Raw genomic sequence first — 25,655 nt, forward strand, 5'->3', positions numbered from 1 at the left:
AGAACTAGTGCTTTCATTTGACAAAAAAATGACAGAATTGCTTCATAATGAAGTAAACCGCAACAAAAAGTGGAAGTGTTTGTTGGTGTGTGTTTTATGATCCACCAAATAGTAGAACAAAATACCAAAATATCTTTTCCTCTCTTGAATAAAGTCTCGTGTATGCTAAGATTGCTAGAAGATCATACAATGACTTCAAGGTTCCTTTAATGTCAGGTCTTGATTGTGGATAAGATTGGTGGTTGATGTGATTTGCTGATGATCACAAGGGGCCTTATGTGTTTATACAGATTCGTTTCAAGCCATACTGAATGTGGGAGCTATATTAAGGTTTTGCAATGAAGTACTTTTTTGGAATTTTCACAAAATATGCAGAAATTCAATAAGATAGGGTTCAGGAATTCTATTCTAATCTTAAGGGTAGTGATGACAACAAATAGTACTCTAGTGGACAAATTCCTCAATTTACCAAGTTTCGCTTTGCCAAGTTATACTACAACTACGTGTGAACTAGTGCAATCTTCAAGGGTTATGCCAAAGATTCTCATACCACCGCATATGCCATCATAAAGAACAATGTATACGAATGATAGAAGTTAAGCATATGCATGAAAGGGGTTCATGCTAACTTTGCACAACGAGTTAGAATCACTAAAACGTCAAAAGTATGAACCAAAGGAATTCATCAATACACCATCATATTCTTCATTGTAATCACCACAAATTAACTAGGCTAAACTTAATTTAAATGAAGAAATTTAAGAGAACAAGCAAGCACTAAGACACATCAAGTATTCACCAGGCTCCAATGAAAACTTTATTATCTTAGTAGCTCATAGCAACAATCTCATAAAAATCTCCCCTTACAAATGAGAAATGAGGCCCTTATATAGGTCCTCAATTACAACAGGTGGCCCAGATGATCACAATAATCGATGGCCAAGATCGTGCCACATCAGCCCTAATTAGGGTTAGGGCAAAGGAAAGGAATCTACACTAATTCAACAAGGAATCCACTACCATAGTGGGTAAGAAATGCCCACTATGCATGCTCGTTTAGGAAGGAGTTGGGTGTAATAAATGACCCCTAAGAACACCCACTATGCATTAAATGCATCTATCCTTGATTCCCCCGCCTAAAGGAGCGAAATTGATCTAACACTGTTTCCAACTCCTCTACACTGATGCTTGGTGCAGATTCTTGCTTGAATTCTAGAACTGCAATTGCTCTTTCTCCTTTTCCCAAGCTTTCATCCCAATATGGTAGTAAGTCCTTAGTAGTGTGCATTGTATTCGAGAAGATGGAGAAGTTCTCAAAATCATCTCTTTCATAGACATTTACTTGAAAGAATTCCTCTAACTTGACTTTCAGATTATCAGTTGTCATTTCTTCTTCCACCAATCTCTGCAATAACAAGGATGCAATTGCGTTGGATATCCCTTGCTTGATGTTGTCAACAATCTTCTTCCATCGAGTGGATTCCTTGGTGAAGCTCTCAAACATTTCCTTAGCTATGATCACTACACTATACCATCGAATAAAATCATAGACGTCCCCCTTGCTAATAACTTGACCATCGATCAATTCTTGCTTTGGGGTCTCCATCAGATTCTGAATGTCAGCAATCACCTCTTCTTGGTAAATATGCTCATCCACCCATGATTACTCCATGCACTGGATCCTAGAGAGTGCAATTAATGCCCTATTGTGTACTTGCACTAATTATTCTACATGTTTGAAGGTTACCTCCTGAATTCCTTTGACCCAAACCTTTGCACCTTGAGCAGTTCGCTTGATTTTGTCAATATCACCTACCACTTCAATGGAAGCACTTGTTGGAGGGACAAATGATGGACCTTCCTCTCTTATTGGATGAGGCAACTCATTGATGTATTGACATAAGGCCCTAATTTCTCTTTTTTGTTTTTCATACCCTTCTTCCACTTTCTTCAGCCTACCCTTCAAAGCTTGTGTAGAGTCATCAAATTCTTCTAATATTTGTTCTTGGGAGGCCCAACCAAGATTTATTTCCGTAACATGATATTCATCGGGAGCAATCTGATTTTTGCCTTTGTCAACCGTGGGAGTCACAATCTACTAGATTCTGGATCCTGATTCTCCTCTGATGAATTTAGTATATCTTCTTGCTTTCCCTTGCTCTTCCGATCGGTCCAAATTTTCCTGTAATTCAATTGCCGAATCAACCTCCCTTTGTTGACACAATTGAATTCGTTGCCTCAACCATTACAAAATGGGTATACCTTGGTCTCCCAGAATCACCAATTGCTTTGTCCTTTGGACTGCTTGAATGTTGATCTCCTCTTCACCTCCTAGACTATCCACTGTAACCTCAAGAACTATGGCTTCAACATTTGGAAGATGTATTGCTACTGCTGGAGTTTCTTCCTCTAGCGGACCATCTCCATCGTTAATCATTTCTCGCTCTAAGATTGTAGCGAGACTTTCCTCTGTAGCGATATCTTGATCTCTCCCACTTTCTTGCATGGATTTTTCATAGGCATTTATACTTAGTCTATCATGAATTGGCCTATCCAAATTTTCTTCTTGCTCAAATCTCCTTATACTCGTCCCTGTATCCTGCCTTTCAAATGTTTCTATCTCTTGAACACTTGGAGTGCGACTCGGAGAAGAGGGACCATTTCCATGTTTCTGCTTTTCATTTTGAGGTTCCTAGATGACTTCCTCAATCCTAGGACACTTTTCTCGAGGTACTTCTTTCCCTTTGTTGGTTCCTACATCCTCAGATGGAGTTCCTCTTTCCTTAACAGTCCCCTCAGATATTTGTCTTGATCTTTCAACCCTAAGTGGTCTATGACCAAGCAACCTATATGTGAATCCATTAGCTAGTGCAACTAATTTTTCAAGCTTACGCTCAATCCACAACTTTGTAAAATTCAAGACTGGCTTTGAAAGAGCTTCTAGATCTGTAACTTCTTTCCTCTTCCAATCATATGGTTGAGCTATCATTTATGGATTGAATCCCTTTCGCATCACGTTTGGGTCCTCCTCCATTTGATCAGGAACCCTAAATATGTTGCATGTTCTAATAATGTTCAATGGTAATCTTGAATGCATCTTCTTTCTAATCTCATTCTCATCTGCCGCATTTGCCCAAAAGTCTTCAAGGTGAACCTTGTGTTGGTACTTTGATCCTCCTAATGATGAGATCTTGTTGTAAGGATCAAAATCATTCTTCTTCAAATAAAGCGGAAGACAGAAGAAATGGGGCTCATCTGATGATCTCTCTGCAACCTTTAGACATGGGCATACCTCAGTTTTCCCTTCTCCTATGGAAATTGGGAACTGTAATCCCAACTTCTTCCATTTCTAAATCTTGTCATAGGCTGTAAGTTGTCGAGTAAGCTCTAACAAGACCATCTTGTCCGTTGGGTACCTAGGAAGTTTGTATGGCTCCATGGAGAGTCCCTGAACTCGGATGTATGAAAAGGTGAGAAACTGAATGCACTAGGCGCCATATTCTTCGACCAAATTCATCGCACCCACTGACAATCTCATGTGTAGCCTCTTTTGTAGTGTTCTTATTATGTGCATGGCAAATATATCATTAACCCTCATGTAATCATCCTTTGAATATAAATGCAACTGCGGGTAGCATTCATGGACTTTGAGGTATTGGGTTCCACTTCCAATTGGTCCTTTGCATTGTAGTCCATCATAATTCATTCTCCGTGCTAGCATGTAGACGTCATACGAGCTCATGTAAAATTTCCTTGTATGCTCTAGATTCATCAACCGTTCATTCAGATTATCACTTATGAGCCCAGCCCAATCTATTCTGTAGCCTTCCTCCATCACCTACTCAACAAAATACCACATTCAAGATTCAAATCTATAAGAATGAGGCATCCCAAATATGCGACTCAACATCATGATCATGTCACTATATTCCCTCTACAAGTCGAATCATACTATTTCCTTAGGAATCTTGAAATGATGCGATCTATCCTTTTTCAACCATCTTTTGTTGATTATTTCTTCACAGAAATGGACTCCAGAGGTGTAGATTCTCAATGCTTGCTCCTGTATTTTTGTGACCATCCTTGGGTGAGAAGGAATTCCAAACGCTTTAGAAATGGATGCCGGAGAAAAAACTGCCAGAATATTTCATTCAAAATTCCTAATGGTTTTGTCCCTACGCTGTAGTGTTTGGTACATTCCACAATTAACTCTGGATGTTGAAAAGGAGGAAAACCAGTTGCAACAACAATTCCACTTCTCACAATTCTTGTGGCTAGGTGTGTTGCGTGATGATCATTGTATCCAAGCATTCTCCGGTTAAAATCTTTGAAATCGAGGCCGCCGAGGCTTGTATCTCCGATTTTTGCCTAGTTTGACACAATTTTGGATTCGGGATAGAATCCTCTCCTTTCATTCTTTATCAATTGTCCGCATGTTTCTCTTGTTCTCGTGGTTTCTGCCATTCTCCTTTCCTGCAAAATAGAAAATGTCCACACATAAGACTATGCAAAGAAAGTATAAAAAACAAGTACAACTTGTCCATAAGACAAAGATTTTGGATTTTTGCCAAAATTTCCATACTCCTCTCGAGACTCACTTTTCAATATTTCCACAAGAAACATGCAATTTTCCACAACTCATTGAAAAAAGTTCCTTTCTGATAAGATTCAAAATCCTCTGTCGCAAATTTCTAGAAAACTCCTCAACGATTTCAAAAAAATTTCCAAAAATATTCTTTTCAAACTCTATGAATTTCACTCCTATTCTCAATTCGCTCTTTAAATTTCTATGTGAGAAGGAATGAATTAGAGGGTTTCTTATATAAATCATCCTTCAAAAAAGATATCTTTAAAGCTATAGGCTAAAATTAGGTAGTTGTTTTGCCATCAAGGTTTCCATCTTTTGTGCCACTTGTCGCTTTTTACTGTTTGTTTCAAAAAGCTGCCATTATTGATGCTTTTAGCTTCAAGATGAAACTAAGTATTCTTTTATCCCATTTTGATTTTTTAAAATTAAATATCAATTAAAATCAAAATTTAATTAATTTCCATGTTTTACTAAAGAAAAAAATCAAATTTCTTTCCAACTTTTCTCCAATATTTATTTTTTGGATTATTATTTAAAACAACCAATTTAAATATCAATAAAACTAATATCTAATTTTCCATGTAAATCCAAAAAATCTCCTTCAAAGAAAATCGTTTTTTTTTTGCTTTTAAAAAAAATTTCGATCAATTATCTTTTCAAATTTGGGATTTTTCTCAAATTTCCCAATATCTCAACTTTTCATGATTTTTTGTACTTTTGGGATTTGTCACGAGATTTTGGATTTTCATCCTCAAGAATTTTGAATTTACACGAGATTTTGGATTCCAAACTTCTTTTTTCTTCCCTTTGGAATTTTTTGGGACGTCTTGGATTTTCACACTTTCCATGTTTTAATGATTTTTCACATTTTTCAATTTTCCAAATTTTTGGAAACTTGGGTTTTTTTTTTTTTTTGAATTTTAGAATAATTTCAAGTTTTCCAAATTATAACAATTTCTCCAAAACTTTTCTCGCCCTTTGGGATTTGAGTTTGTCAAGGATTGCACTCCATATAAAAAAAAAAATCAAAATTTTTCGTCCAACTGTGCGGAGAGTAGGATTTTCCAAACTCATATGGGTTTTATCCATGTTTTAAAAAAAATAAAAAAATAAAAATCCTCCATTATGTGAAAAGTGCGCTCAATGAAAGGTGTGCATCACAATTTTAATGTGGTTATGGATTAATTTTCCATGGGAGACATTCCATGGCAACCCAAATATGCGCTCCAGAATTTGCGGGAAGTGGGGTTTTTGCCGGACAAAGGATTTTATCCTTCACAAAGTATTCCAACACAGCACGAAATTTCACTCCAAGGTATGAGGAAAGTGCATTTTTAAAGCAGTCAGGGATTTCGAATTTGACCATTCCCTGCGGATGGTTGACTTGTGCTCCGCCAAACAAGGAAATCCACAGTGGAGGCTTAGTTTGAAAAGCGGGGGTCCTAGGCATGGGCAATGGTGACTCTTGGTCACAACAGTGTTCTCTTCAGTTCTACTGCTCAATGCGTTTATGTCTGATGGTAAAGCATTTTTATAAATGGTGGATAGGGCAATGTTATGGTAGCCGGCCATTGAATTTTGATGTTCTATGTTTTCCTTGATTTTGTTTTGATTGTTATTTAAATATTATTAGATGGATATATTGATTCTATTTTTGAACCGTGTTGTTAATTTCTTTTGTTATTCTTGACATGTTGGAGAGTAAAATACTGGATGGAGATAAGTTGTGTGAGCAATAATTGCAAGAAGGAAGCCAACATTCCTTCAAATTTATATGGATAAGAAGTTTGAAAGGTTGTAAGGTAAAGTGCAGATGGATTTGATCTGTTTTAGTTTCGTCTATTTTTAATGCGCTTATTATCTATGTTACCCCAAGTTTCCAGGACGAGGGGACGAGGGAACGGGGAAATGGGTTTTCGGGACGGTTTTTTTTTGCCGAAATAGGGGACGGCAGGGGACGGCTATATATATATCTGAATTTTCAAATATATTCATCAATTCTACATTCATCATAGCAACATAGTTTAAAATTATCAATTTCATTCCTCAAATGATGATCCATCAATGATCATAGAGCATAGCAATCAGTGTCTAATCGAATCATCATAGAAAATTCTAAATAGCATCATTTTCAATCATCATTTAAGTACTTAAGATACCATTAGCACATAATGAAATGAGTCAAATAAGAGAATGAAAAACATCAACTCTCAATAAAATGGAAACATTGAATAGATAAAGACTCAAACTTTAAAGTTTTAAACTTTTCAAGTATCAACTATAGTGTATCAATGATCATATAATATTATAATGTCAAGACAGAACACTCCAAGTCTGAAACATCAAAGTCAAAATGAAAACAAAAGATACTAAGGCAGCTGCCCCTAATCATTCATATCAAAGTCACTATCACTATCATCCTGAGCTTCAAAATGAAAACAAAGATGGTATGATAGTTGCCCCTAATCATTCATTTTATAATATATTTTATAAAAAAATTGACTTCTACATGTCCGGGCCTTCAGATGACTGGAAAATCATTTTTTTAATGGTTTTTTTGAGTTTAATAAATTTTAATAGGAAACCTTTTATGCAGTGTAATGTCCCTTTTTCTGAATTTATATGATATTTCAACCCTCTAATCAGATTTTCAAAATCAAACAACCAATATTACAAAGATCCACCAATTTCTTAATAAACCCCAAATCAGGTATGTTCGAAATAGTGCCAAAAACTTCACAACTTCACATATTATTAATAAATCTGAAAGTGGACATTTTTATAGAAATTTCAGCAACATAACAGCCTACAAAATGACATTTCTAGATCTGTATAACATTTACACAACAGCTCCCAAACGGAGGACAAAAACAATGCTTATCGGGCTCTCGAAAATAACACAAAATAGCCCGGAATCACCACAAAACACTAATAATCTATCACAGAAGTTTAACCACGACACAATACATATATTCAGCTCTATTTAAATATCTAGAACTCTGAAATATAGCAGCAACCCAAACTGATATGAAATACTCAACCGAAAACACCAAACTCTTACAAAAAACACACTCGAAAACCCACAAATTTGCACTGTTTAGCACAAGGGCAAACTCTGCATGAGCTTGCACATGGAATGGCTTCAAACTCCCGTCCTCAGCCTTCCTAGAAACCTGCAAACTCTCGTCCTTAGGTCTCCTTCTCCATAGGTTTGGCAGCCTCTGAAGAACAACAAAGCAATAAGCGAAAATCAAGTTCTTGAATGAGCCCAAAATGCCTCCAAATCCCTTAAAAGAGGGCATAACCCTAACTCACGTCCAAGAGGGGTTAATAAAACATATTTTAATAATTATTTTTATTTATTAGTCCATTGGTTTCCAAAGATTAGCCCCTTTTGCCGAAACTTCACCTTTTTTGGCCCTGCCTGCCTTATCAAAGATTATTATTTTTAAATATTTGAAAAGGGGACATGACATGTAGTCTCCGGGACGTTAAGAAACGGAAAAACAGTCCCTGAAACGGTCAACGTGGTTCGGAAACTTGTTGACCGTTTCTGAAGTTTCGGGGACGCGTTTCCTGTTTTCTTCTCCAAGTGGGGACGCCTGGGAAACGTCCCCTGCCGTCCCCCCGTCCCCGGAATCGTCCCCGTTTCTGAAACTTCAGGTTTAGGGGTGGAAACGCATCCCCGGGTAACATAGCTTATTATTTAATCTTATAACAACATTCAATTCATTTTGGAGCATTGCATTGTGAATTTAGTTAAATTTCAGGGTAGAGAAGTTCTGAATACAAAATTCAGCTATTCTAAAAGCATAGTACCTGTGTTCAAAAAATGGGCAGAGCATTTCCAATTATATTATAACTGTATGCAAAAGAGCCATAGCATTCAATCCCATAATCCATCTTCCTAATTTGTCTCTGGAAATCATGTAAAGAATGTTAGCAAGATTTGGTAGGGTGAGAATTATTTGGAAGTGCCTATTATGACAACCTGCTAAAATGATGCTGGGGCATCCTGCTGTCTGTGCCTAAACCTGCTGTGTGTGTCTAAATGGGAGCATTGAAACAGAGCATGAGAGCATGCTCCATTTTTTGACACAGATTTAAAACTCTCCCCTGTCAAGAGGTAGAAATTCATGCATGATATTACACTTTTTTAAAGAGCCTCATATTTGCTAGTTTTTAACTTCAAAGCCATTATTTGTTTGTTACAAACTTACAACCAGCACGCTTATATCTTGGCCCAATACTAAGTTGGCGTGTTGGCTCATGTCTTGAAAGGAAGAATGACACCTAGAACAAGGCCATCAAGTCGTTAAAAAAGGGACTCCACAGAAATGGTTAAAATGATGTGAAAACTGGCTTGAAATCAGCAGCACAAAGACAATAGCTATCACAACTACGATCTATTCTTATGACTGGAATCGTAAGTGGTAGTCCAGAGCAGACAGAGGCACAAATCTGAATCATATGTTTTAACTAACAGGGTTGTGTCATGTGCAGCTATAGGAGGTCATAAGCAGTGACTAAAAAAGGGACATTCTATCATTATAGAGTGAAACATTTAGGCCATCATAATAGTGCAGATCAACATCAGATCATAAACTAAGAAAGGGCCATGATATCTTGGGCATGAAACCTTTTAATTTTAAATAAACATAAAAAATGCAACCAACATGACAGCTACAATTAATGAATAAATAGAATGGAAAGATCAAGGACATTGAATGAAGATGACAAAGCATTGTATGTGTTTCAACTAAAGCAGCACAAAGTTACAAAAGGAGCATACTTGCATATGCCGGAACATTGAAAGTGTAATGTCATGATGTTGTAGTAATCAAATTATTTTTTGATGATGGGTGTTCCCTTTAATACTACAAACACATAATTGAAACAAAGAGATAACAGCAATTTGCGAGAACAAAATATGGGCTTTTTATCATTGTTGCAAATGCAGAATTACATAAAAATAAAAATAAATACCATATGCAAACACACATGGACGCCTTCCTTACAATAATTTGCAACATATAGCTACGAACTATCGCCTTAAGTTGTCCTAGATAATATACAAGCATTCCTTAAATAGACATTTTTACACCACCCGGGAAGTTTCTAGACATCAAACCCTAATTCTTGAGACCGAAAAACCCTAAAATTACATATAGAGTTGCCCTAATACACCTTTGACATTTATTTTGGAAATTTCAGTTGGCCCAACTTCGGAAGACCATAACTTTTGAACCATTGCTCCAATTGACTATTATAACCCCATTCCAAAATCCTTAGCTTCTGATCTATAGGTCTCTACTCGTGCAAACTCCAATAGACCTCATTCCGGAGCCCAATCGGGGCCTCTAAGGTCTTCAAAACTGAGTTTGAAGTTTTTATAGCAAAATTGAACACCCGAAATCCACAATAACTCCACAAATACTCATGATATACACTGAGCCTCAACTGATAGGTAGATATATCCAAGATGAACATCCACCTCTGAAATTAGGACATTCCGAACTCGTATGACCAACCTACTAAGTAGAAAGCCTTCAGAAACAACAACTCTACACTGAAACTACCCTTATTCAAGAAACAAAAATGAATTGATGCGAAATTGCTCTTACACCCAGGATGCCCCTGCATCATGTTTTGAGGCCTTACATGTTCATATATATTGACAGCAAGCGTTAATGTAATGAATGTCACAAACAAACACATAGTGAGAAGAAAACAATCAGGTATTTGCTTTGTGATGTAATGAGATGAAGGAGCAATAATGAACTGATCATCAAATTCAAATTAACAAACTGCAGATTCAGAGCAATAAAGGAATCAAAGATAGATTTCATCTTCATTTACAACACGACTTTCAGAAAAATGAAGTAATGTTTCTAGTAGCTGGTCAAACATAACATTATGTCTTCATCAGATCTTTCCTCAGAGACCATGACTATGAATCTACAAAAGTCATACACAATGTGCAAAAGGAAGACAACACAATTGTCATAACGATGTGTTAAACTTCAAACAGTTCAGATCAATAGAGCAATGCAGTAGTGTACGCCATCAGTAATTTATGTGATACAAAGAGCATTTACTGTCACCATTTCAAATTTAAAGACAATGCTTTCAAGGTTACAAAGCTGAAAGGAAGATGGTATCATACCTAATGCTGGAAGCCTATCGATGCAGGAAAGGATACATAGGAAAGTTACAAGTCAAGACTGTTTCAAGATTGACCATGTGCCAAAAAAGACAATAATATGCAGACAGTAGCATATGAATGCTGAGGACAGAGGAATTTGCTGTTAAGGAAGAAGTATTCATTACATATACAAGTCCTTAAATGGTATTAAGATCATAAGAACGAAGCCAGAGCAGTCAATTGTTATAGCAGAGACCTTCATCAATACGAAGAGAAAAGCCGGGGCCGGTAAGGAACTAGAAAACCCTCAAGTTTTCCTTATAGGGAGATCGCACAGATTGAAAGGGTAATGGATTTCAAAAGGGAAACACACACAGTGCCACAACCTACAATTTATGGAGAATAAAGTAGAGAACTCAAAGCATTGAAACCGATTTTGAAGACTTACCTCCTGCAACAAGCCAAAATCATCGGTGTCATAGAGAGAACTCGACGAAATATCTCCAGAAAATGATTTAAGATGTTGCCTAATCTAGGCTGGGCACTCAATTCCTTCCATGGCGGCATTACACATTTATCACCGAAGCCCTTGAATTTCAGTGCTCCCATGTTGGCGCGGAACTTCTCAACTCAAATGCCCACGGGTGTCAACAAATAACAATTTTTCAGATTCTTCTCTGTTGAATCGCTTTAAGATTCGAAAAAAAAAGGTATTATAACCAATTATTTCTGACCGCTGAAAGAGAATATACAATTGATTATTTGCCTAAAGAAGCCATGAAATGTTCTGCTTAACCAAACGTCTTTTCATAAGCCGCCTGCCCATTTCATTTTTTTTGCAATGCGCATCATTATCATACAATCGCTTCCTGTCAGCGTTCATTTTACCGTTGTCTCCTTATTCTTGACTTCTGCAACGGGTTTTGCGTCGCATTTCAGTGCATTTAACCCTTCTCTGTTGTAGCATTTCTGCATTCAATGTGTCTCATTCCAGAAGCCCAACATAGAAAGCTGTAACCTGTTCTAGATTTTGGTCATTCACTGCAGAGGAACATTTACAGATCCTGAGCTGTTATTCTAGAAAAGTGGTCTTCTTTTCGCTATTTTCTGTTTTCCTAGGCACTGTAAATCATGTGTGGCTTTTGAAGTAGTCGTCTTCTCCGCCAACCTCAAATATGTTTAGAGGAAAACTAATGGGTAGCTGCATTAGCAAGAATGCTGCCAAATAGAAGCAGCGAGAGCATGATTCTGCCGAGCCCATAAAAAATTGCAAGGCAAATTAACACCTGCGCCTGCTTTTAGGCTGCTGATAAAGAAAATTTTGGATGCTTCCGGGAAAGAAAATTGTCGAGAGAACAAGTATATTTATATGTAAAAATATTAGGCAATAGTTAAAGTCATTAGATTTTTTCTCTAATCTTTTAATTAATTTTTTCTTGCTTTTTTCTACCATTACAATAGAACGTTAGATAATTGACAAATTTTCAAATTCAAAATATCTCAGAAAATTATAATTCTTTAGTAAAGTGATAATATTAAATAATACCTAATTCTTATTGGCTAATTATAATATAATAAAATTTTAACAAAGGCAATGGTTCCATAAATAGCTTCCCTTTGGCAACAATTAATATATTTGTATTATTTTTATTTATTTATTTATAAATTAGTTAGTATTTTTGATCCTAGATTATGTTGGTCTTTTAAGACTACCAGGTTGTAAAATACCCAATACTACAATACATAGAATAAAAACAAGTCTAAGGATTAGCTAATTCTCATATTCAATTGGATTCATCTCAGATCTGGAACAACTTTAATAGAGCATAGAGACTCTCCACACTTTAGGCTCTGCAGGGCCAAGGCGAGTGCACCTTAGGATGGAAATGACTGGTTATTTTGATATTCTTCTTCAAAAACTCATTTACTCGCGCTCCTTTTCAGATCTAGCCCTTATAGCAGAAAATGATCAACAATCTTCTTGGACTTGTAACTTACTCCTTGATTATAGTAGCTAGCTATAACTCAAAAGGAAAGCTATTACAAATAAGTCATGACCAGTAGTTTAGTTCTTCATTACAGAAATGGAAAATTGATTTTGATTCATATGTATTGTACAACCACATGAACATATCAATTTGCATTTGAATTGATGATCAATGCCTTATCCATTGTTATGTAGAGTCAAACCAGTAACCCTAGACCTTTTAATTGACTTGCAATTAAATTTATCAGTAGTTAACCCTGAATTTCATTCTTATGATATCTCTCCCATATACTTAGAAACCCTATCAATTCATGAAAGCATTTACTTAACTCCTTGAATTAAAAGCAATGAATGAAAAGATAAACAACCCATCCAAGTTGCATTAAAATGAAAAACTTTGTTTATTCCAATCACAAAATTATAGATATATGAAAATCGAGATAAAACTTAGAGACACAAATATGCAAAACTTTCCTTTGTATTAATCTTCTTTAAAAATAATACAGTTTTAGTATGAAGCTCAAAATATAACTCAAGACATGATAAAACCTGTCATTCAAGATTTCATTGTATTCCTAGACTTGCAAAATTGAATACATCATACAATTGACAAAAATTGGACCGATTGTAAATAGCATAAGCACTAAAAATATTTAATAAACTATCTTTAGAAAAATATTCTTAAAAAAAGAGAGTTAGAAATATGTACATAATTTATATGTTAGTTTGTAGGGAGGGTAAATTGTATTTTATAATATATATAATAAATACTTGATATTGTCAAGATAATTTAGTAGTGGAATGCATCTTATTATTGTTGTCCTTGAATCATAATGTCTATGAACACACATCTAAATATGTAAGAATAGAAATATAGTGTGTTGGTGAACACATGTTGCTGAGCATCTCTATGATTGCATGTCTTCACTAGTTAAATAAAAGTAGAAATTATATAGGATTATGTATCTTTCTCAACCTCTTGTTGAAGATATATTTGGAAATGAAATATAAAGCATAAGTTTACTTCATAAATGAAATCAAATTTACAAAGAGTTAGATATTCTTTTCAAAACTTCATGATTAGCTTGTAAAATATTGTAATCTCTCTCTCTCTCTCTCTCTCTCTCTCTCTCTCTCTCTCTCTCTCTCTCTCTCTCTCTCTCTCTCACACACACACACACACACACACATTTTGTTGCTTATAATAACATGCATTATTCAAAAAAAGATTTGAAATTGTATTTTTACATCATGATGAAATTTATTTTCTTGCAAATGAATCGATATGCTTGTCTTTAATATATATATAAATGAAAATGTAATTTTTCTCTTTACAATAGTTACAAGTCTTTTGGCCCCATTTTCTTATATATTTTCACATAATTAGTTAGTAATCTAGATAATTGAGATTAAGCAGGTATACTTATCCTATTTATCATATTAATAAACAAATATCTTTTTTACCTTGTACTCTATATTTTTTGTTCTTCAACAAATATTTAGGATGACATGATTCATCGTTTTCATTTAGCTCCTCTATAGAATAAACTTTTATAAAACATCATTCTTTAATATTTATATGTTACAAATATTTTCTTTCTTAATTTTATTTATAAAATAAATGCTCCCATGCCCATTGCGCATTTAATGTAATTATTGACTTGAAATATTATATTTGAGAAAACCTAGTTCTAATGACAAATAGAACCCTTGCACCATTGACTATATTTTTTTATTTAACATTTTAATATTTATTTGAATAAAAAATATGGCCAATAGTGCATTTTGAGGCTTACAAAAATGTTGCCCTTGTTCAAAACCTACCCCATTCATGCAAATCTGAATCAATTACAAACTATAATTGACAGGAAAGGTGTCTATTAGCTTGGATATACATGAAAGAGATTTCTATGAATGTGAGCTTTCTATCTTATTGTCCTCATGATAGTTTATTTCGATGAATATCTCAAAAACTTGGTGTTGCCACTTGTTCACACTACCAATGTAGCCTACCTTACAAAACACTCTTACCAAACTAATGCATAGGTTCCTAATAGACCCAAAACCAACCCAAACATTTACTTTTTCACTAGTTCAATAACCCAAAGACAAATAAAGGTATTCACTTTGTAAGACCCAACCAAACCTTGTGACATTTACCAGCCCTCTTGTGCAACTAAGACACCAATCTTATTGAAAGGATCAAACATGGAAGCTTGACATTTACACCATTCTATTACTTCAAGACACTTCACAAAGCACTCATCAAATCTATTTTGAAATAATGAATATATTTATTCACAAAATCCTTAACACACTAAACCCTCAACATATGGGTTGTATTAAAACTCTTCACTAGTGGTTATTGATATAATTAGAATGATGCGAGACCAACATTATTCTACCACTAAATTGGACTCAAAACACCATTTTTGGTTGGATCCTTCTATTAATCACTATTAGGTCCATTAGCCCCAATTACCTTTACTTGATAGTTTTTGAGAAATAAATTTTGAATCCTTAACCTCATAGACAAGATAATGACATTTATAAATACCCTTTTGGGAAATTCAAAACATATTTCATAATCAAGTTTGGGTCTCACCAATTGTCTGGTAAGTTGAGTTTGATCACTAAGGCCTAATAGGACAATTAGGCCAAATTTGTGAAGAAACTACCCTTCAATTTCTGAAAAAAAATTCAATTATCCACTTGGAATAATAATAAAATGGCCTCCAAACCACAAGACCAATCAAAATATATTGCCAAAACCTCTCAAATTAAGCATAGAACTCAATAATCTCTCACCCCCTTGTTACTCACTCTACCACATAAAAATGTTTAATTTGCAAATTTGGCCCAAGAAACTTTTTGAGTTTTGTCTACAACACAAAATCCTAAAGTAGGCCCTAAACTCTTCCATTTCACCAATAATTAGATTTTTCTACCAGTGGAATGAAGAGTTACAGGCATTTTTGTGTCAACTTTCTACTTTGTGGGAAGTATGAGAGGCAAAGTTTATACTTGATAAGTAGGTGATATTTTCCATAGCAAGTCAAATTGTGATATTGCTATCACAATTTAAGTGTGTAGTTTTTGAGTCAAATTCATTGATCCATATATCATGAGTAGAGATTCACACATGAATCCATCTCTAATGGGAATAAATGGCATACTTAGCACTCACTGAATACTTATTTATTTTCATATGGGGGAGGATAACTTATATTGTCATGTCAAGGACAATCTATTTGTTATAAGATGTTGAATCTGTTTGTGGAGGATTACTTTATGTCCCTCATGTCTGAGTTTGAGGCCTGGATTTGTATTTGGTTTATTGTAATACTTTTATTGTGGCCTTAAATATCATATACTAAGGTTTACTTTCTAAGTTAAAAGTGTTAAATAGTCAAAGTTGACTTATTCTTCCACGTTTAATTTTCTAATTAATATCTAATGTTTAAAGGTAGCCATAATAGCCATATTTTTATACTTGAAATATTTTATATTTGGAGGTGTATTTCTATAATGTTTTTGATAGAGGAATCATAGTATAGATAGGAGATAAGATCTTGTAGTTATGCATCCCATTATGAAATTTTAATTCATCTCCTTTTTTTAACAATAGTTCACTTTTTCAAGTCTCCTATTTATAATTAAGGTTTTAGGATCAATACGATCCCACATTAGCATGTCATTTGTAAGGTATACAAAATAGTTAGAAAAATGTGAGATCAATGATCATGCATAGGAGACACCCATACTTGAACAATGTTTTGATAAATTACATGATTGATTATTTTTTAAAGTAAATAAAATATTTCAATTTATTATAGGTAGTCTAGTAAATAATAACAACTTTAAAGTCACTGTTAGAGTAAATTGTTAATTTAATTTCATTTATTAAATGCACTTTACTCCCTTCTTAAGATTTCTCTTTATGCACCTTTTGCATTATCATTTAATAATTAATTAGTAATTATTAAATAGCATTTACCTTATAGGTTACCCTTTTCAGGTTTCGATCTCCTTCTATAAGGATAGGTCGTGTGTAATTATCTTACATCTTTTTCATTTAGGAATATACAATTTGCATATTTTCAGAGCAAACCGTTGCCTCTTCTTGTCCCTTTCTTCTTTGTGACAGGTTTTTACATGAAGGTATTCATTGGGCTTTGTGGATTTGTATTGCATATTTCTCAATTCCTTCATGTTATCAAAGCTAGCTCTGTTATAGCTTGTTCGATATTTGGAGAAAAAGGAGAACGAGCGTTTGATAGATCAAATCTACTATTTTTTGGGCATTTTTGTGAAAACAAGGGGGTCTTTGACTTTTGGAGCACTTTGAGACCAAACCAACCTCACAGTTCAATTCAGAAGGCATCAAAACCCATATTTTCTTATAAGTTCATCCATTTTAGATAATGTTGATCTGGGAGGCAAAAAAAATTTCTTAGTAGGGTTGTACAGCCTCCTACACATGTCTCGAGGGTATCTTTTCAAAAAGAAAAAAGAAAAAAAAGGGATCATGGGCCATTTTCTAGCCTGCAACCCCCTTTTTTGGCACTGGGTAGTGCTTTTTGGTACCACAGAGGTTCCTTCAGACATAGTCAAAGTTTTGTCAGCCTGTAAAAAAACTTTTTGGTGACCACCTATAGATTTTGGCTGTCATTTAAACTTCCCAGTCATTGCTCATAGATTCTCAGCTTGCTATTGTCACATTTTGATGCACCACCACTATTGCACCTCTCACCATCGTTCACCTATCCTCCGACAAGTCACCGCTTAGCCAAGCTATCACCTTGCCACCATCACTATGAGTGATGATTTTTTAAAAAGGATTTTATTTTATTTAAATTAAAAAAATCTTTTTAAAGTGCTTCCAAGGGCCCTATTCATTTTTTTGTGATATCTTGAGCATACAAGGGTCTTTTCTCGATCTGAAAGAAGCATTGAAAAGTTGGTTCCAAGATAGAGTTGATGGTTAGGTATTTTTGGGAATTTTTTTAGTATGGTACCTATTATTGCACTTGAAGTCTGTTGATGACTTCTATCTTCTGGGGGGCATAAATTCTTTGTTATAGCTCCATTTTTCAATTCAAAAAAAGTGGCAGAAAGCTCTTCTCGAGAACTTTTCAAATTATTTGTCATTTTACTAGTATTTTTTGCTAGGCATATGTGATTCATTTCTAAAGCTTTTTTTCTCTTCTCTCATTTACACATTCCTTCTAGCAGTTGGGGTTTAGTTTTTTGCATTTTGGTGGTTTTTTCATATTGTTTATGTTATTTACTTTTGTAAGCCAAAAATACATTAAAAAATAATTCAACACCTTCTAAAACAATGGCCGAGAGGTCTCTTCTTGTCTAGAACTTTTGACACCTCATATTATCACACTTGGAAGACCTAGATGACTCAACTTCTCTAGTCAAAAGGGTTGTGGTCTTGTTTAGATGTAGTGTAGATAGTTTTTCAGAGGCCTTATGAGGTCAAGCAATACAAAAACAAGATGGATGAGGTAATATGATTGATCTCTTTATAGGTATCAAACACTCTATAGTTTCTTCTTAAAAGGTGTAATTTTCCTCTTGCTATGTAGACCAAACTTCATGGCTTGTTTGGTACTATGAATGAGTTTAGAGCACTTCAGATTGAGGCAGAGCTTACCTCTCTTGTATAGGACTCCTTTCCTTCCATTAAGGACTTCTTGATGAAGTTCAATCAATAGAGATCCTTATTGCAGGGTTGTGGAAAGGTGAAGATTGATGCTGAGTGCATTCATCTTATTCTTTCTAAGCTTCGTGAAAACTTTTAGAGTTTTTCTTCTACCTTCTATTCTATAAAGATGCTTTGGGTAATAGATTTACCATGCCATCCTTTGAGGTTTTTTGTGATCGTTTGACTCGAGAGCAATCTAAGCTCTCTTAGTTGGATTCTCTCATAGGCTCATAGACTCATGCATTAGTAACTCGACCATCTTCAGCCTGACAAAGGAGAAGACTTAGAGATCTTATTCCATAGAGTCTCAGATTAATTCCAATAGGGTAAATCAAATCTAGAAAGACCGAAATGTTCTTATTTTAATAAGCCAAATCATGATGAGTCACATTGCTATGAGAAGAAGTTAGACAACTATGCCAAACAAGTTTCAAATTGGACAACTCTCCTTTAGAAGAGAAACATTGATATTCCTTCTACTTCTCATAGACCTTCTTCATCATCATCATTTCAATCAGATGATAAAGATACAAGAAAGGGTCATGCACCATGTGCAACTACTATTCCTCATTCTTCTAGATGGTTGCTGGATTCATGTGCTTAACACCATATGTCATCTTCTCAGGATTTGTTCTCTTCTTTTGAGGCTTCTCCTACTCCACACATTTTGATGGGGAACAACATGGTTATGACCGTATGTGGGAAAGGTTCTATTGACATTGATGGGTTAGACCACAATAATGGGTTCCACTTTGTGACCAATTTTGACACTAAAATCATTATTTTTGAAACTAACTTCACATTCGGGTGACTATATCTCTAAAAGTATTAAGAATTTGAAGATGACATAAACTAGTGATTTCTAGTACTTTGTTCCTACTTTGTAACCATATTTTTAAAAAAAAAATTAAAAATTATTTAAGTAAAAAGTTTCTTCTCCCTAGGAAAGGGGTAAATATGAAAAATTAATATTTATAAAGAGGGATAGTCATTTTGACAAGCATAACTTTTTTTGTACAAATGAAAATGAGGTAATTCTTTTGATCTTGGATTTGTAACATTTATATCTAGAGGATACATTTGGTTTGATTTATTTTGGTTGCATATTGTATAATTTATGGAGTTTTAAAGTGACATCAATTGTAATTCCTAACATACATTCATTTTGACAAGCATAACTTGAACTCAATATATCATAAATTAAATTTATTTATTTTTTCAATAGAAAGCTAGCCCACTAACCCATTTCGTAGAGATTTTTCAAAAAAAAAAAAAAATTGACCTAATTTACAATTTTTTTTGAAGTGTTGAAGTTAGTTGATGTTCAATCATTAATCAACCTATAATGAGTTAAACTCATATTTTAAAGTCTTAATGAATATAATACCTATTAAAATTATAGTTATTGGAAAGGTTGCTCTGAGAAACACAATTTGGCATTTTTAGATTTACGGTATGAGGTCATTTGATCCCAGTATTGAGGGTCAAAACACCATTTTATTTTCTAAAAAAAAAGTTTTTTTTTTACACATGTTTGTGTGAACACTCTATTCGCATGAACATACACTCAATGTTTGTGTGAACAAACATTCACATGAACATGTCTGCCAAAAAAGATATTAATTGTAAGGAAAAAATAATGATTTTTGACATTCATGTGAATCCTAGGGTTTGTGCGAACCCTTAGATCATGTTTGCATGCACATATATTCAAATAGGGTTTGCATGACATAATTTATAGGTTTGCGTGAACCCCTAAAATTTGATTTTTTTTAGCATTACCAATTGTGTTCATGCCACAACTATTGTGACCTATAACCCCAATGATGGTACATTTCATGATGTACTTTGTGTTCCAGCTTGTCCTCTAACCTTCTCTCTATTTATCATATTATACACAGTGGAACAGGGAAGACAATTGAATTTGCATAGGATTCATTGCACATTAGAGATAGTGAGACAAGCAATATTATTGCTACAAGGGTTGTTGATCATGCTTCCCTCCTATATTCCTTCTCACATTTTGGTCCACCATCTCCACTATTAGAGACTTAGTCTCTTTTTTCACAAGAGTCTACTGAGGTGAAGTTAGGTCATTTGAACTTATGTGTTGTTCCTGAGACTAGTGTTGTGACTTCTACACCTCCACCTCCTATTCAGATTCCATCTCTTGAACAGGATTACTCTTCAACATTGCTTACTATTGTAACTCCAATCTGTTAGTGTAAATACTTATTATTTACACTTTACTTAAGTTTACTTAGGTTAAATACATTATTTTATTATTTATTAGGTTAGACACCTAGGAGTTTGCATACTTATATGAGTTGTCATGTTGACAATACATGAGTAAGCAACTCTAATTTAGCACATGGTGTCTACAATATAGGAGTAAGCATCTAATTTAAGCACATGGTATCTACAACATCTCTACATGAGATACACCTTGTTATACTTATCCTCTCATTGATGCACGTATGTTCATGCACAATGGAGGACATGTGCTTAGTTATCATGCTTATCTCTTAGTTCATTCTAGAGACATTCTAGATGCATCTTAGAGGCCTTTATATATAGACACCTCTTGTACTATATAATTAATTCATTATTCATATTGATATTTTGATCATACTCCATTGGTCTATTTTGTGGTAGTTGTTGAGGCTTCTTGGTCTTGGGTGAATTTTTTCCAAAGGCAAATTCTTACATGGTATTAGAGCCATTGGAGCATTATTTCATAACCATTGGAGATCATTATTGCTTCACCTCTTAGAGGACACCTCAATCCAAATTTAAAGTATCCACAGATACTAAGAGCATCTAGAGCAAAAGTGAACCTCACCATTGTGTCTAGAGTGTCAATTCGGTGAAAATTGACTATAAATTTGTCTATGCTGGGCTATAGTCGAAATTGAGGCAATTTTTTTTACAAACCGACATCCGAAGGCTTGATTTGCAAATATGGTATGGTCATTCATTAGATTTTTTACTTTATTTTTTCAGATCTGAATTTTTCTCTACAATTTTGATTTTTAGAATATTTTCAAATTTTATTTTTTAGGCCTAATATTTTTTTTTTTGCAGGAACCATGTGGTGAAACCTTGACCCTTGCAGAGAATATTTGGTGAGTATTCCATTGGAATTTTACAAGATCCAACCATTTACAACACAACTGGAGATAGCCTTCAAACACTCGGTGAGCTCCATACATTATAGCCAACAATAACATCCAATACACTGGCGACTCATTTGTTTAGAGTTCAACGGGCTTTGTTTTTTAACAAAAAAAACCCCATTGCATAAGGCATGTGGGATTAAAAATACCAATGCCAGTGCATTCATCTTCAGCCACCGAATGTTAAATGTTAGCGATAGCAAGACTTTCGGTAGTGGCAAACTCACCAGAATCCAAACCTTAGGTCGCCACCACAACTGACAATTTTCTAGCAACGATGATCGTGACAGCTGACACCCCCTCCACACGACAAGCACATACCCCTCCCACTAGTGCATTTCACCCTAAATCGCAACCAAAAATTGCGACCAAGTTTTTTAAATGGGTTGGTTGGTCGCGTTATAAAGCAAATTTTTGTTTTTTTTAAATAACATGCCTGTGTTGGTCGCAATTGCGACAAATTAATTTTGTCAAAATTGTGACACACACAACAACATAAAACAAAAAAAGGGCAAAAATGTAATTCACATTTCATTTGGCGAAGCTACGAGTCCGGTCTCCATCAACATTGGCGCAAGGGAAGCTACAAGTCCGATTTCCATCAACATTGGTGCGAGGGAAGCAAAAAAGTCCGATCTCCATCAAAAAGGGCACAAGGCCACGTCTGCTATAGATCATTGACAGGTGCATTTGATTGTAGAACATTGTAATAAAATTTTGTTGTGACTTATTGCTATGATTGTAGACTTCCATTTGTGCTTTCTTCAATGTCATCACCCTTTTGTTTTAGCTCTTGTTCTTGCCACCTCCTTCATGCTCCGATCACATGGTATTTTAAAGTTTTTTTTGGGGTTTTTTTTCCACTTTTTATGATATGCAATGTATCATCTCATTAGATTCTTCACTCATACTATGCGACTTTCCACGAACTTCCTATTTGGATTATGTTCATGATCTCAACTATTAGGGGAAACTCTGCACACTCTGTCTTCTCTCGACTGTGTAGGGTTCTAGAATTTTGAACGCTTTTGATCTCCTTAGGGCTTGAAGAGCCTTATCTTTATCAAGTCTTCTTCCTTTGAAATGGATGTCATCTGAATTGACACTGAGTTTCTTATCAAACGCAATTGGCTACTTTGCATAATTCACACTAATAGAAACAACAACACCAACTACCTGTTACTCTGCAAGGAAAAAGTGAGCATCTTCTACACCCCTTTCACAACTTTCATGCAATCTTTTATGTCTATTACAAAGTGCACTCCACATTTAATGATTTTTCTTGATAGAAGTCCTCTCCTTGGAAAATAACAAGCTTTTTCATTCTTGAATAGGCCTTGACTACTATTCTATTTATCCCAGGAATGCCATGTAAAACTCTCTGCCATATACTGACATATTTAGGCTGTATTATGTTTTTTAATGGACACTTTTAATGGATTTCTACCAAGCCACTACTTTAAGAATATGCTCTCTTTCGTCAAGATTACTTTCTAAAATAGTTACTAAACTTTTTATGTCAATACTTCAGTTAGAAATATGCTTTCTTGTTCAGCAACACAAAATCTGCCTTGTCTTCATAATTTTGTAAAGTTCTATGATGCTCATCTTGCAAAATCAACCTTGAAATTTTTAAAAATTCATTGAAACATAGTGCATATTCCTTGTTTCTTGTATCATATTTCATTATTCCACAAAGTTTTTCTCATGATCAAATCATACAATTACATAGCCTGACAGTTCCTTAAATCAAATTAGCATACATATAGAAAAAATGCATGGAGATGGCAGGTTGTGAAAGCAATCATATAGGGTTGCAACATGGGTGGCCTGTATTAATCCTTGAAACCTGCCATGTGTATGAGGGCTTAGCACTACTGATAGTTGGCTAAACACATGGAGCACATTCTTTAATTCAGACATTGCTTGACGAACCTCATCAGCAGTACGTTTTTGCTTTTGAAGTGTTGAAGTTGAAAACTTCTACATGGCAACACCAACATCAAAGCATAACATGTAATTTGAGGGTGCCAAATGTACTGCTCTTAATAATGTTATTTTACAATCTTACCACTATTCTGCTTCATAATGTGATTGAGCTAAATATAATAAAATTTGGGTGTCAGTGCCAAAATAGAATTTCCTCAAACAATTTTGATACATTTTCACTGCAAGCCCAAACTGTCCTTGTGCAAAGTAAACATGTGCTAGATTTACCCACACATCAGGCATCTGAACAAAGATGTTTCGTATTGCAGCTTCTTGAACCTGTGTGAAAATTTCCTTTGCAATATCAAAATGACCCCTTTCGGCTAGCACAATGCCTGCCCCATTTGCAGCGTAGACATTTCTAGGTCTCTGAGCCAACACTTTACAATACAATTCCCTAGCCTTATCAAGATGTATTCCCTCCACATCTGGATCCTTCTTCTCATTGCGTGAAGCTGCAAAATAATTCTAGTTTCCAAGAGAAATTTCAGCATAAGCATCCTTACCATCTGATACATTTTGTGCAGTTTTAATTGTTTCTTTTGCTTTAAGCCAGTCATCTGTTTTCAGTTCCAGGTTGCCAAGCATGGTAATCACATTTATTAAGGTTTTATCCACCTTAAGTGCCTCCCCAATCAATTCTAGGCTTAGTTGGATCTCATTTCGAGCCTGGGCCATGGCTGCAAGTCGTAGATATGCATCCACATAATCAGGAAACTTGAACAATATTAGCCTGTACAAAAGATTTGTTTTTTCAGTGTCATGTAGCTGTTCAAACAGCCTAGCAAGATTAAATAGTATGGTATATGAAATATTTTACATATTCAACAATGGATGATCTATATTCCAAGAGATCTTTTGTAGTCAAAATAGAAGTTTGAAAATTGTTGAAAATCTCGTATAAGTTTATGTTGAAAATGGTTCTAATCTTTTAAATTGAATTCACCAAATAAAGTTATTTGAGAACATGTTTTGTAGTCAATATAGAAGTTTGAAACATAGAAAATGTTATTTGTTTTTTATTTGTTTCACAGAAAGATTTTGAAGTCAACAAAAGGAAAATCAAGTGATGAAATTTTGTTCCTCTTATGTTCAATGATATAGTTCTATTATCTTTTTTTTAAAATTTTTTTATTGAATATATATCTTAAAATTATTTTAAATAAATCTTAGGTTCAAATTTATTCAATATTTGATTTATTTTTCAAAAATAAGAAATTGTAACCCACTTGAAGATTTTTGTGACATATGACTTCTAAATGATCCATGAGAATTTAACTTATATCTTGAAAATATTCTAGATTGATTTGATTTACATTATTACATATATACATATATGTTTCTAGAGATATTTAGTTTATTTAAATATGTTGTTGCTTCTGATCTATCTACTGTATAGGTAAAATACTAAAGGTTCACCACACAAAGAGTCCTTTTGATTAAATGATGTATTCACCAAATAAGAAGTATTACCAATGTAGGATGGAATGAATTATTTATTATATCATCCCAAAAATACCTCAATAGGAGACAAGAGGTAGTTGAATCATGAGCTTTCCATTGAGTTCGAAGATATTTTTAGAAAAAAAATTATGTATTTTTGGAGAATGGTTAACACTATAAAAGACAAGTTATCTAAATAGATTATTGAATTTTTTGTTAGAAAATATCAACTAGGATAAGATTATAAATCAAGGATAATAACATGATTTGGTATCCTATTTCCAAGATAAAATAGGCTACAAAGAAAGAAAAGTGGTTCATTCATAATATTCTAAAATGCTAATTTGGGTATAAAATGTGTCTTGTTGTCTTTATGGGCTTCATTTGGCTGGTCATTAGCTGAAAAACTAGGAATATATAAAGATCAATTAAATAGGGATAATCATTTATAGTTTTTGTATGAATACATTTAGACTATTTTAAATTAAATATATTGATTTTCCTTTGCATTGAGTTGCTATAATAATTTTGTTTGCTTCAAATCCATATAGTAGATTAAATAAAATGTCTCATTATTTCTATATTCACCACTACTTATAGGTGAAAAAAGA

The 25,655-nt window shown here is 34.3% G+C and overlaps 1 long non-coding RNA gene and 1 pseudogene across 1 annotated transcript; both read right to left on the reverse strand.

The window, feature by feature from the left end:
• Nucleotides 1-7,310: 7,310 nt before the first annotated feature.
• Nucleotides 7,311-12,070, reverse strand: LOC149557880 (uncharacterized). Its single transcript, XR_016352420.1, has 2 exons — nucleotides 11,182-12,070; nucleotides 7,311-7,809 (listed from the first exon to the last, which is right to left on the reverse strand). It is a non-coding gene; the product is annotated as an uncharacterized LOC149557880 (long non-coding RNA).
• The window catches only part of LOC149557881 (protein CTR9 homolog), a 30,228-nt pseudogene continuing 15,931 nt past the window's right edge, over nucleotides 11,359-25,655 (reverse strand).

Source organism: Cupressus sempervirens, chromosome 5 (assembly GCF_028749045.1).
Source record: "Cupressus sempervirens isolate cs-2001-9-10 chromosome 5, ASM2874904v1, whole genome shotgun sequence".
NCBI lineage: Eukaryota > Viridiplantae > Streptophyta > Pinopsida > Cupressales > Cupressaceae > Cupressus > Cupressus sempervirens.